The sequence below is a fragment of the Triticum dicoccoides genome, chromosome 1B (assembly GCF_002162155.2).
Source record: "Triticum dicoccoides isolate Atlit2015 ecotype Zavitan chromosome 1B, WEW_v2.0, whole genome shotgun sequence".
NCBI classification, from domain to species: Eukaryota; Viridiplantae; Streptophyta; class Magnoliopsida; order Poales; family Poaceae; genus Triticum; species Triticum dicoccoides.
In genome coordinates, this window is record NC_041381.1 from 59167339 (window position 1) to 59181907 (window position 14569).

The 14569-nt window shown below is 43.5% G+C and overlaps 1 pseudogene; it reads left to right on the forward strand.

The window, feature by feature from the left end:
- The first annotated feature begins 9467 nt into the window (after positions 1–9467).
- Positions 9468–14347, forward strand: LOC119350126 (annotated as a pseudogene).
- Positions 14348–14569: the final 222 nt, after the last annotated feature.

Genomic DNA, 14569 nt, shown 5'->3' on the forward strand with positions numbered 1-14569 from the left:
TGTTATTCGGAATGAGTTTGTTAACAAGACTTGATCAACCTTGTTAGTGGATTCATTTTGATGATTATGAGATGGATGAAACTAGAAGGCACAACCTTTTGTACCCTCTTTTTACTTTCTGTTATTTAGAATAAATAAAGAAAAAATAGTATTATCTGTCTGTTTACTGAATTATCCGTGCATTAAAAAATATCCCGAAAATAAAAGTGCTCCAAATGCCCTGCAAATTTACTATGATTTTTTATGGAATATTTGAGGATTTTAGGCACTAAACTCACTGCAGGAGGGGCAAGCACCAGGCCACGAGAGTGGAGGGCGCGCCCACCCCACCTGGGCGCGCCCCCTGTCTCGTGGGCCCCTAGTGGCCCCCTCCACTTATGCCAGCACCCACACACTTCATCTTCTACCCAAAAAATCCCCATCCAGCTCAAGCACGAGTTCTAGCTCGTTTTGCTGCGATTTTCGATCTCCTTGCTCAAAGCTCCATTCACAAAACTGCTTTGGGAGATTGTTGCTTGGTATGTGACTCCTCCATTGGTCCAATTAGTTTTTGTTCTAGTGCTTTATTCATTGCAAAATTTTGCTGCATAGGTGACCATGTTCTTGAGCTTGCATGTTAAATTTATGAGGTCCCAAGCAATTCTAATGTATGATAGCTCTAGGCACTTGTAGGAGTAGTTGCTACCAATCTTGTTTAGTTTTATTCACTTTTATTTTGAAGTTACTAAATTTTTAGAAATTTTTCAGAAAAAGAATTATGTCTAGGAGAATGTACCAAGGTGGTTCCTCGGTAAAGAAAGGGCCCAGGATTGCTATGCGTGAGCAAGATGTTGAATTACCGAGGGACGCGGATGTACGAGCTTGTGAGTGGCCATCCGATGATTTTATGGTCAAAGCAGGTTTTAAGGAGAAATTTGACGTGTATGTGTGTAATGCTGAGCTGGAGGACTTCTTACAAAATAAGTGTCCTCAATACTATCAATTGACTGATTCCTTTGTGCGGAGGTTTAAATATAACTGTACGCGTAATTCTCCTAGTGTCCTATTTGATATTTATGATACATCTTACACCATGGCCTTAGAGGATTTTACAACTACTTGCAAACTTCCGCAGTGGGGTAATATTAATGATCCTCACAAATCTGAATTTAGAGACTTCCTTGCTAGTATTACTGTGGGAGAATCCAAGGACATAGCACAAGCTACCATAGGGAGCATTCATTTTCCTGCTATACATTATTTTGCTCTCCTCATTGATAGATGCATTAACGGTAAAGATGAAGCATGTCATATGTGTGTCCCTGATCTCTGTGTCCTCAAGAGTGCTGTATTAGGTTATAAATGTTATAACTTGGGGGCAATAGTTAAACGTAGGTTGCAGAATAATGGTAGAGCTGGAGATTTATTTGGAGGAATTTATGCAACCCGTGTGGCTAATTATCTTGGTATAGCCCCACGAGAGGGGGATGTGATGATACCTCTTGCCTATTTAGATTATGACGCTATGGTAAATCATCATTTTCTTAGGAGGAATGAACAATTCCTCCATTATCGACTAATCTATAACAGACGCAACGTCGTCCATGTTACTTTTCCTACTCTCCTTTTTGATTATCAGGCAAAAGGAAGATATGTTGTTACCAGGGAGGAAGCAGCTAAACACGAGGAGAGAGCAGAGGCAGCTCGCCAACATGCCGCAGCTCAGGAGGCGGTTGCTGCTGCATCTCAGTACGACCCCAGCTACAACTATGGATATCAGCCAGGCGGTCCTTGATACTAGACCAACTTAGGCCAAAAGCCTAAGCTTGGGGGAGTACGTATTTCTCACCGACTTTACATTCATGTTCACACACTAGTCGTCAGTGCTCATACTCTTTCATTGTATTATCCATGTTAGTTTAATTTTCTTTTTTGCTTTCTTCTTGTGTGTTTGATAAATCTTAAGAAAAACAAAAAAAATTGGTTAGTTTAATTTTCATGCTTGTAGTAGAATTAAAATGAAAAACCAAAAGGATTTCTTGTTCTTCTTTTACTTGTTGGGAGCTTTCCCGTGTAAATAGTTTTCTTTTATTTTCTTTCCTTTGGGGGTCGAGAAGACCAAAGTGAAAAATGCTTAGTGGCTCTCATATGCATGATTGTTTATTTAACTTCGAGCCCATATTATCTTTTCTTCTCTTTTGAGTTGAATGCTTGCAGATTCCAGCTTAGTCCAATGCACGTGCACTATTATTATTATACACATCATTCGGTCGTGCAAGTGAAAGGCAATAATAATGATATATGATGGACTTATTGAGATGATAAAAGCTGGTATGAACTCGACCTCTCTTGTTTTTGTAAATATGATGAGTTCATCGTTCCTGATTCAACTTATTATGAAGTAAACATATTTGCAATGACATTTAGAGATTATAGTTGCTTGTGCCATGCTTGATTAGCTATGAGTTATAATGGTTTACCTTGCATGTCAATATGCTATTAGAATGATTATGATGTGGTATGATGGGATGATATCCTCCTTTGAATGAATTGAGTGACTCGACTTGGTACATGTTCACGCATGTAGTTGAAACAAATCAACATAGCCTTCATGATATTTATGTTCATGGTAGATTATATCCTACTCATGCTCGTATTCGGTGTGAATTAATTTTAATGCATGTTTATGACTGTTGTCGCTCTCTCAGTTGGTCGCTTCCTGGTCTTTTGCTAGCCTTCACCTGTACTAAGCAGAAATACTGTTTGTGCATCCAAAGTCCTTAAACCCCAAAGTTGTTCCATATGAGTCCACCATACCTACCTATATGCGGTATTTACCTGCCATTCCAAGTAAATTTGTATGTGCCAAACTCCAAACCTTTAAATGAAATTCTGTTTTGTATGCTCGAGCAGCTCATGTTTCAACTAGGGATGCCTATATCTTCCATGCTAGGTGGGTTATTCTCAAGGGGAGTGGACTCCGCTCCTCATTCACGAGAAAGGGCCGGTAACCGGGTTACCCAGTCCTATGATCCAAAAAGATCAAAGCAAATCAATATAATTAAACAAAACTCCCCCAGGGCTGTTGTTAGTTGGAGGCACTCGTTGTTTCGAGCAAGCCATGGATTGATGCTTGTTGGTGGTTGGGGGAGTATAAATCTTTACCATTCTGTTTGGGAACTTCCTATAATGCATGTAGTATGGAGATACAACCATCTCATAGTTATTGTGTTGACAGTGAAAGTATGCCGCTCAGAATGTTATCCAATCTTTATTTTGAAATCGAGCTCGGGCACCTCTACAAATCTCTGCTTCCCTTTGTAAAGAGAATATCTATTTACTTTTATGTTGAGTCATCATCCCTCTTATTAAAAAGCACCCGCTGGAGAGCACACTATCATTTGCATTCATTATTATTGGTTTATATTGGGTATGACTTGACTGGATCTCTTTTACCATGAATTACAATGTTTAGTCTGTCCTTGATCTTTAAAGGTGCTCTGCATTTATGTTTTGCGGTCTCAGAAAGGGCTAGCGAGATACCATTTTGTTATATCATGTTATGATTGTTTTGAGAAAGTGTTGTCATCCGAGTTTTATTATTATGGCTCGCTAGCTGATTATGCTATTGATATGAGTAATTGTAAGACCTAAATGTTATTGCGAGTATAATTAGTTCATAATATTTACTAAAACCTGAATGATGGCTTTGCATGTTTACAACAACAAGAGCAAACAGAGTTTGTAAAAGTTTTTCTTTATCACTTTCAGTTTATCAACTGAATTGCTTGAGGACAAGCAAAGGTTTAAGCTTGGGGGAGTTGATACGTCTCCAACGTATCTACTTTTCCAAACAATTTTGCCCTTGTTTTGGACTCTAACTTGCATGATTTGAATGAAACTAACCTGGACTGACGCTGTTTTCAACAGAACTGCCATAATGTTGTTTTATGTGTAGAAAACAAAAGTTCTCAGAATGTCCTGAAAATCCTCGGATGCACTTTTTGGAAAATATAAAAAATATTGGAGAAAGAATCAAGACCAGGGGATCCACACCCTGTCCACGAGGGTGGGGGCGCGCCCTCCCCCCTGGGCGTGCTCCCCTGTCTCGTGGGCCCCTGAGGCTCCGCCGACCTCAACTCCAACTCCATATATTCCGTCTCGTGGAGAAAAAATCAGAGAGAAAGTTTCATCGCGTTTTACGATACGGAGCCCCCGCCAAGCCCTAATCTCTCTTGGGAGGGCTGATCTGGAGTCTCTTCGGGGCTCCGGAGAGGGGGATTCCTCACCGTCGTCATCATCAACCATCATCCATCACCAATTTCATGATGCTCACCGCCGTGCGTGAGTAATTTCATCGTAGGCTTGCTGGACGGTGATGGGTTGGATGAGATTTACCATGTAATCAAGTTAGTTTTGTTAGGGTTTGATCCCTAGTATCCACTATGTTCTGAGCTTGGTGTTGCTATGACTTTGCTATGCTTAATGCTTGTCACTAGGGCCCGAGTGCCATGATTTCAGATCTGAACCTATTATGTTTTCATGAATATATGTGTGTTCTTGATCCTATATTGCAAGTCTATAGTCACCTATTATGTGTTTTGATCCGACAATCCCGAAGTGACAATAATCGGGATACTTGTCGGTGATGACCGTAGTTTGAGGAGTTCATGTATTCACTATGTGCTAATCATTTGTTCCGGTTCTCTATTAAAAGAAGGCCTTAATATCCTTTAGTTTCCGCTAGGACCCCGCTGCCATGGGAGGGTAGGACAAAAGATGTCATGCAAGTTCTTTTCCATAAGCACGTATGACTATTTACGGAATACATGCCTACATTACATTGATGAATTTGAGCTAACTCTGTGTCACCTTATGTTATAGCTATTACATGAGGAATCGCATCCGACATAATTATCCATCACTGATCCATTGCCTACGAGCTTTTCACATCTTGTGCTTCGCTTATTTACTTTTCAGTTGCTACTGTTACAATCACTACAAAATCCAAAATTATTACTTTTGCTACTGTTACCTTTATTATCATACTACTTTGCTACTAAATACTTTGCTGCAGATACTAAGTTATCCAGATGTGGTTGAATTGACAACTCAACTGCTAATACTTAAGAATATTCTTTGTCTCCCCTTGTGTCGAATCAATAAATTTGGGTTGAATTACCCTCGAAAGTTGTTGCGATCCCTACACTTGTGGGTTATCACGAGGAAAGGCAAGAAGAAGAAGAAGAAAACGGCGGACAAGACCGGCAAGCCGCGCATCAAGTGGGCGTCCAAGGAAGAGGAGTGCCTCGCCGAAGCATGGAAGGTCATCTACCTCGACCCGGTCACCGGCACGATCCAGAGCATCTAGACGTATTGGGCCCGCATCAAGGCCGAGTTCGACGAGCGCAAGCTTGTCAACCCCTACTTCAAAGGCGTCCACATGAAGTGTGGGTCGAAGGCGATGGCGAACCATTGGGGGCTCATCCAAATGGCGTGCAACAAATGACATGGGATCGTCGAGGAGGTCGCGGCTCACCCGGAGAGCGGCACCAGCATCGAGGATCAGGTATAGGACACCGTTCTTACTATTGCTTTTCGCCATGTGCGCGCCCGCGTGCGCGAGCGCTGACTGATGTTCTTTCCTCGGCGCAGCTGCTACGCATGTTCGCCATGTTCCACGATGACAACAACGACGTAGAGTTCAAGTACCTTCACGTCTTCAAGCGGATCGACAAGTGCGAGAAGTGGACGGGCGTCCAGCGCACCCTCGCCAAGGCCAAGGAGACGTACAAGCCGGACGCACCGACCCCGGGCGCGGCCGACGGGCGCCCGGACGGCAACAAAGGGGCTAAGAAGGAGAAACACGCCGAGTCGGCCGCCGCACGCGTGCAAGAGTCTATCGAGCACTGCCTCGCCGACGCCAAGACCAGGGCCGCCCAGCGGGAAGAGAAAACTGAGGCGAGGTGGGCTGCTTTGATGACGAACAGCGCCGTCAAGCTCGACTTGCTCCGGTCCAACATTGCCGTGAAGAAGAGAAACAACGAGCTGGCTTTCTTGATGGGCGGCGCCGACATGCTTCAGAGCAACGACGAGAAGCTCAAGCCGTGGTTCTTGGCGGAGCGAGGCCTCATCCTGAACCAGATACCGGCGACGCGGACGCTGACGCCGCCGCCTAGCCTGACTGACGATGCCTCCGCCGGGCCCAGCAGCACAGAAGCCGCGCCGACCAGCCCGGAAGCCGCGTCGACTCCTCCCAGACCGTGTACGCCGACGACGACGCCAGAGGTCGAGCTCGACGTTTGATGCATTCCTTCCGCGTCCTTCCTTTTTTGTACGCCGAACTACTGCGTATCCTTTCATTTGATCGCCGAACTGTGGCAGCGAGTCGCCGAACTATTGCGATGATCGCCGGATTGTGGCTTTTTTTTGGAGCGGGGACGATCGAGTTTGAATATGGGACGCCTTGGGGGCGGCACCTGGGGGCATGGCTGGGGACGAACCGAACCCCAGGAGCCAATCTAGCACCGGTTCGCCCCTGGACCGCTTTTTTTCGACGTCCTGGGGGCGAACGGCTGGAGATGCTCTAAGGAGGTACCACACGGTCCCCCGGGCACGGGGACTTGGGTGGACCCTAGCCACCCGCCCTGTCTTTCCCAGCCGTCGCTGGTGGAGGTCGGCATGCAAAGCCCACTCAGCAGGAAGGACGGCCTCAGATGGCATCGGCGCTAGCCCCACCATTGTGGCTACGAGGGTAGAATGGTTGTCGACCGTGGATGGTGGCGTGGTAGCGGCTCCTCAATGTTCCTAGTGTGTTCCTCAACGGGAAGATATGTCACCCATCTGCTAGTGCCTCTACCTCCCGTCGTCAGAGCCGATAGCAGCAGGATTTCTTCCTCGGGAGGCGATTGGTCATGTGGCTCGCTAGCCATGCACTACATGGGTCCATGGTTGAATGGGATGTCAGGAGAGGCGTGCGGCCTCCTGCGCTAGACACTGGTTCCACATGGAGCACTCACTGGCGCATCTATAATTAAGCCCCACTGACGATGCCTCATGACCCGAGTGAAAAATCTTGTTCTAACTTTGATTGGTTAGATTTAGCAACGACGAACTTGCATCGTTATCTCATTGACAACGTTGTCTCCATGCCGATGTTTTGGCGTTCACTGGCCGGTCTTTGTACTCAAGACGAAAACACCTTCTCGTGGATGTCTTCGGTCGGACGTGGTGACTACAACACGAGTGTGTTATCCCTTCTTGAAGGTGTTGCTGCAGAAGAAAGCAACTTAGTCATAGTTTTTTTCTTTCATATATTGCAGTATTATGTCATAGTTTTTTTTTCCTTTCATATATTGCATGTTGATGACTTTGGCTTCATTGCCTTGCATCAACTGTAATACATATGTGTGCATTGGAGGATGTAGAGCTAGCGAGGTTTATCCTTCCTTTTCGAAATACGAGGTATGTGAGTTTTGTTTTCAAGTCACATCACTAGAGGTGTGTGATTATTTTCCACATCAATGTTGGTGAGAGTAGCTAATCAAAAGTTGAACACAAAGAATGTTAGAATCATTGTGGTGAAATATGGGGAAATATCATTGGAAGAGCTAGAACTAAAAATGAAGGGGAGGTGTGGGATTCCAATTTAGTCATGGCAAGTCAAAAAACTTGAAGATGAGGGGCATAATTGGTTTGCTACCAACATTTGGCATTGCCAATATTTGGCAAGCCAACATTTGGCAAAATCAGGAGTTGCCAACATTTGGCAACTTTTTGTGAGATTGGCAATGAAATTAGCAAGCAACCAATCTCTAGCCAATATTTGGCAGTTGCCGAAATTTGGCATGCCAACTTTTGGCATCAAACCAATTATGCTCGAGATGCTTTTGCTGAGGTGACATTTGCATATGAAGTTTATGGACCTGGTAGTTATACGATCAATTAATATCAAGGCATGAAATGAACATTCATTTTTTCAGATCCTCCTGTAGGCGCTCAGTGTATATATACATATGAAATTATCCTTAAATTATTATCCAACATTGCTATAAGTATGAAGCTACACATTTTCCACATCCTCCTATAGGCGCTCATTGAACATACACTTCTCAACAAAAAGTGACGTTGCCATTTTACTATTTTCTTTTTTCAGTTTAATTGTCATACATATTTTTTTTTGAATGAGATAATGTTAAACCTCGCAGCCTCTCATGTCATACCAATTACTGTATTGTTTTCTTTTTGAAGAATTATATGATTAGGTGTTATGGCATATCGTTTCAAAATAGTGACACTTCCAAGATTCAACATGCAAAGTCGTGTGATCGATGCCTACCTTCACAAACTAGTTCTCAATTAGTGCTATTTTTGCTTGGCGGTATACTTGGGATCCATTATATTATATTACAATCTTTATTTATATATGCCTTATGAAGCAATACGACTCTTTTGGGTTGGTCTTCATGTCATGTTTATATAAGAAGACATTTAGATGTTTTTTATTGCTATGTTCGTAGTTTGTTATAATAAGAAACTATTGTGTAAGAGCATTCCAATTGACTGTATGACGTGTGTCCCTAATACAAATATTAACCCTTCTCATTAAATACATGTTTAACTTATTACTGATACTCCCCAACCATTAAGTTTCTAAGTTAGCACAATTTGTGTTTGTGGTGCAACAACAATATTTCATAGCTATATGTATGCCGCTGAGTGTTCCTGCAACAAGGCGCGGGGAATCTCTAATTTCTCTTATGTGTTCCCACTAGTTATGTTTTCTAAGCAGTCATGCCCGAGGCAGATAAACATAAGGGGAAAATATGTCAAGTGACTAAATCAAACGAAATTATGATAATCTACCCTTTGCGAAATGTGTGATTTAGTTAGAGACTTGCTATATGTTGTCTTTTGTTTTTGGATTACGTACTTTGGTTTAATACTATGTTATATTTTTATTGATCGAACCATGGGTTTGGACAATTTATTTTGAGAAACAAATTAGCTTCAAAGGCACTCTCTCTTTAAACAATGTAAGACGTTTTTGCTGTCCAAATATTTAGAAACAGAGGTACCACCTGCATGTATGTGCCCAACAATTTTCTGCGAAAGCATGCATACAAGTTTGCAAATATGCATCATTGCGCACAAATTTGTTCCAATCATCTTCGTTGTACGATACACCAGCCTTCGCGTACCATTTGTATTTCCTTATGCCCTATACCCTTAATCTACCCCTTTGTGAACGGAAAGAAACATGAGGAAGTGTGCTGCCGCATGCATGTCTCATCTAAATCTGAAAATGTCTCTCGTCTCAGGCTCACCTACTACCTCTAACTATATATAAACCCGGGCACCCGGCACCCACTAATCTCCTCGACTCTACTGCGCACTGTCTACTCCACATCAACCGAAAACCTGCACAATCGAATACCCCAATAAAAACAAAAGAAGTTGGGGCTTTTAGCTAGTTCGAGCATCAACCAATGGTGGGCTTGGCCAAGATCGCCATGGAATGGCTCCAAGATCCACTGAGCTGGCTGCTCGTTGCCTCGGTGGCCTTCGTGGTGCTGCAGAGGTGGCAGCGAGGCAAGGCACCGCCGCTGCCTCCGGGGCCATATGCGCTGCCGATCGTGGGCAACATGTTAATGATGGACCAGCTGACCCACCGGGGCCTCCTGGAGCTGGCGAAGCAGTACGGCGGCCTGCTCCACCTCCGCCTCGGCAAGCTCCACGTCATCGCCGTGTCGATGCCGGAGTACGCTCAGGAGGTGCTACAGGCGCAGGACGGCGCCTTCTCGAACCGGCCGGCTACCATCGCCAGCACCTACCTCACCTACAACCGTGCCGATATGGCGTTCGAGCACTGCGGGCCCTTCTGGCGCCAGATGCGCAAGCTGTGCGTGACGAAGCTCTTCAGCCGGCGCCGTGCGGGGACGTGGCTCGCCGTGCGCGACGAGTCCGCGGCCCTCGTCCGCGCCGTGGCCCGGCGGAGCGGCGAGTCCGTGAACCTCGGCGAGCTCGTGCTTAACCTCACCAAGAACGTCACCTTCCGCGCTGCGTTCGGCACTGCCGGCGACGGCAACGGCGGGAAGCAGGACGAGTTCATCGCCATCATCAAGTAGTTCTCCCAGCTCTTCGCCGCATTCACCATCGGCGACTTTATCCCGTGGCTCAGCTGGGCGGACACACAGGGCATCAACGTGCGCCTCCGCGCCGTGCGTGCCGCCCTCGACGAGTTCATTGACAAGATCATCGACGGGCACATGAAGAGGGGCAAGAACCCCGACGACATCGACGCCGACATGGTGGACGACATGCTTGCGTTCCTCCCTGAGGTTAAATGGAAGATGGCCGTTGGCGACGGCGGGGACGACCTGCACAACAAGCTCAGCCTCACCCGTGACAACATCAAGGCCATCATCATGGTAAGTATACTTACACCGAGCCTCTAATTAGTTACTAAAGTACTCCCTCATTTTCGGTTTATAGGGCATAGTTTAAAAACATCACCAACCAAGATAGATGATGAGTGGTAGAATAATTTTTGTAGTTTGCAAAAGCACTCAATTAATGCGCTCGTTTTTCTTAAAAAATTGTGTTTACCAATGCATTAATTGCAATGCATGCATGATTACATAAAGTACATGTATTGATCATTTTTCTCATATCCTTGCATGCAATGATTTAATGCGCCTTGAAATCTGAACATGTGATGGGGAACAATCAAATTGAGACTTATAAAATAAAAAATCTAAAATTTTGAGATAAGCCCTATAAACTGGAAAGGGGGAGAACTACTCACACCGTTCCATAATGTAAGACTTTTTTTACACTAATATAGTGTCAAAAAATATTTTACATTATGAGACAGAGGAGTAGTTTTTCTTAAAGTGAACTTCACTTACGATAAACCTACACCTACGAAGACTAAGGCAAACTTTTACGTAACTTTCCATCAATGCTTCTCCCCAATTCAGTTATTAGTTTATATAGGAATATTGTATACTCCCTGATTAATATTGCCACTCTCCACATGCTTAAAAGACTAATCCGTTAAGTAGGACTATGTCATTAGTTAAGTCATAGTCAACTCTTTCGCGATGAGACATTGATAGCCGTGCTTAGCGGGCATGAGGACTAGGGATGACACTCGCCAGGTTTGGGTACATGTAGAGCGTTTTCAATCCATACCCTTACCTGTCTCCTCTCAGCTTATCCATCACAAGTACCCATACTCGTCACAGGTGAAGCAGAGATTCTTGAGTTGATTGTTGAGGATCTCAGGGACATTTCAATTACATATATTAGTCATTGCCAAAACATTGATTGTCACACTCTTGTTGCCTACGGACGCGACACCCCTAGCAGCGGGTGTGGCTGGCATCAGACCTAACTGATATTATAAACTTGTGTACGGCTGACCGCCGCCTTAAGTAATGAAATCTTTCTTTACCCCGCAACGGAAAAAGTACCTACACTCATCCATGAGTATAAACTTTTACATGCCCGTAGGGCTGCAAGAAAAGCTCGAGGCTCGTGAGCCGCTTGAGATCGACTCGTCTTTTGACTCGACTCGAGATCGACTCGAAAATAAACAAGCTGAGTTTGAATACTTTATGTAGCTTGACCGAGAAAGAAGCCGATCTTGAGCCAATGTTGGCTCGCTCGATTTTAGCTCGATAGCTCGACAGAATATCATTATGTTAAATGAGCATGCCATATATTAAATGAAAATAAGATAATTTATTACCATATATGTTGTTCATAATTTTTCTTCATTTTATTTACCAACGAACATGGAAACTTAATTAAGTGCAGAGAAGATTTAGGCCTAATTATGGCACGTGGTTGATATGTGTTAAATATCCTATAAAAAATATCCTATATTTTTACCAAAGGTTCCCAGCATATTCATCTTTTTTTGTTTTTATCCATATATTTATAATTTTTACCATCTCATTTAGCTCGAAACTAGCTCGAGATCGACTCGAGATTGTTACAAGCTGAGCACGAGTCATGTTCTACAACTCGATCGTGAGCTTCACTTAGTTTGAGCTCGCTCGAATTTTCATATGAGTTGAGCTGCTCCAACTCGCTCGAGCTCGACTCGTTTGCAGCCCTACATGCCCGTCACTCAATAGGGTAAATAGGTACCCATGGGTAAAAATACTCATGTTTGCAACATGCCAACTTGAGCGACACACGGTCAAAAACAATATATAGTCATAGTTTATAAACAACAACACGTCATTAACAACATTACATACTTATAAGCAACAACATACCATAAACAACATCATATATATTCTAAATAAAAAAATAGAATTTACTGAAACAACAACACATGAAAACAACGACACATAGTCATACATTTTAAGTTTACAAACTCATGATAAAGTTAGAGATACTTTGGACATACATAAGGTCACGAGATAAGCATTACAATAGAGTTGCACCATTGTAACAAGTTCAACCAAAATACCAAGGCTCATTTGTCATGTTTTGTAAGGGTACACGGGTTCACGGGTATGTGTTACACCATCCCATACCCGTACCCACTCCACCCAATGGGTTTGAGATTTCCCTATCTTATATACCTATGGGTAATTTTTTTTGTTCCATACCTTTACCCTAATAGGGTTTTAGCTGTCAGGTACGCGGATAATGGGTACCCATTGTCTACGGGGGGTTGTAATTGGGTTGTGGTGCTTTTATTTTCAGCTTGTAGCAGCTTGGTGGGCTATATCGTGTCCGTGATGGGCCTTTCTAATTATTATTTTTTTTATGTTTTTTGTGTTATTTTTTGCCGAAACGGTCTCAGATATTCGAGATGCACAAAAATACCAAATAATCATAATCACATATTTATTACTTGTATAAAATTATTGTTAAAAGAGCAAGTACACATATTGAAAGCCCAATATATAAGAAATCAAGGATATATTAATAATGAGTATTATTTTCATTTTTAACCATTCCCACATTATATCAGTTACAATTTTTTCTCTTCATTCTTATTTGTCGGGTGCTCAGTACCTTCAAATTGCAAAAACTAATATATGTACTTTGCACATTTTTATTGATAGCTTGGACTAGAAAAGTGTACTTTTTATGCTTTTTCGTTCAATACATATATAAAGTATGTTATGTAATGGACATTTCTCCTTTTTCTTACCCCTGGTCTTCATTGTTTTCAGCACAACTATTTGATACATTAAATTGTAGAACATATCAGGTGAAACATGCCTACTTCTATCTTTTTAACCAATTATAGTGCACGTTACTGATGATGGATATGCAACTGTAGTTGAGCGACCAGTGGAAGGATGTGCCACTGTAGTTGAGCATCGGCTGATGAACGTGCAACTATAGTGGCGCTTGAAAAAAAAAAGACAGATATAGGAACACATGATTTTTTTCTGAAAGAACTGCAGAAAAGGTATAAGAAGAATCAAACGGAAATAACAAATAAAAATTCGAAAACAAAATCGGCATAGCATTGACTGAGATTTAGCCAATTTCCAATCGATTGAGATTTAATCAATTCTCAATTGATTGACACTTACCAATTCCGATTAATGTACTGTCAGAAAGTCATAAGAGTATGATCTTATTACAAACTAACACGGTCACATGGTTGCGTGCATGTATGTGTATGGATGACAGGACGTGATGTTTGGCGGAACGGAGACGGTGGCAACAGCGGTCGAGTGGGCAATGGCGGAGATGATGCACAACCCTGATGACCTTCTGCGTCTGCAAAAGGAGATCACCAACATGGTGGGTCTTGACCGGAACGTGGATGATTCAGACCTCGACAAGCTCCCCTTCCTCAAGTGCGTCGTCAAGGAGACACTCCGACTACACCCGCCATTCCCGCTTCTCCACCACGAGACTGCTGAGGACTGCGTCGTTGGTGGTGGCTATTCTGTGCCCGAGGGCTCCCGCGTCATGATCAACGTCTTCGCCATGGGCCGCGATGCCAAGGCGTGGAAGGATGCTGACACATTCCGACCATCACGTTTTATGCCGGGTGAAGGGGAGGCCACCGGGGTTGACTTCAAGGGTGGGTGCTTCGCATTCCTGCCGTTTGGGTCTGGTCGTCGCTCGTGTCCCGGAATGGCGTTGGGCCTATACTCGCTTGAGCTCATCGTCGCGCAGCTTGCCCATGGTTTCAGCTGGGTATTGCCTGATGGCATGAAGCCATCAGATCTCGACATGGCCGACATCTTCGGCTTCACTGCACCACGTGCCACCAGGCTTTGCGTTGTGCCAACCCCATGCACGACTTGCCTGCCTTTTTGTCACTGATGTCGACTCCACGCGTCAGACGACATCGTTCGCCAGTGTAGGTGGTGTTTGACTAAGAGGTTGTCATGGCGCTATTGTAAGAGTTTGGTTGTTTTATCTCACATTTTTTTTCGTTTGTCTTTTAATCCTAAAGAAGAAGAATAATGGGATTCCAGGCTATCTTTGTGCATCCTTAAGTTACAATTAAGCATCTGGTGATGTTTTATGATTAATTACACAAACTTTAAATTCCTACCACACATATTTTTGAGAAGTTGTTTGTATGTGATTTGTT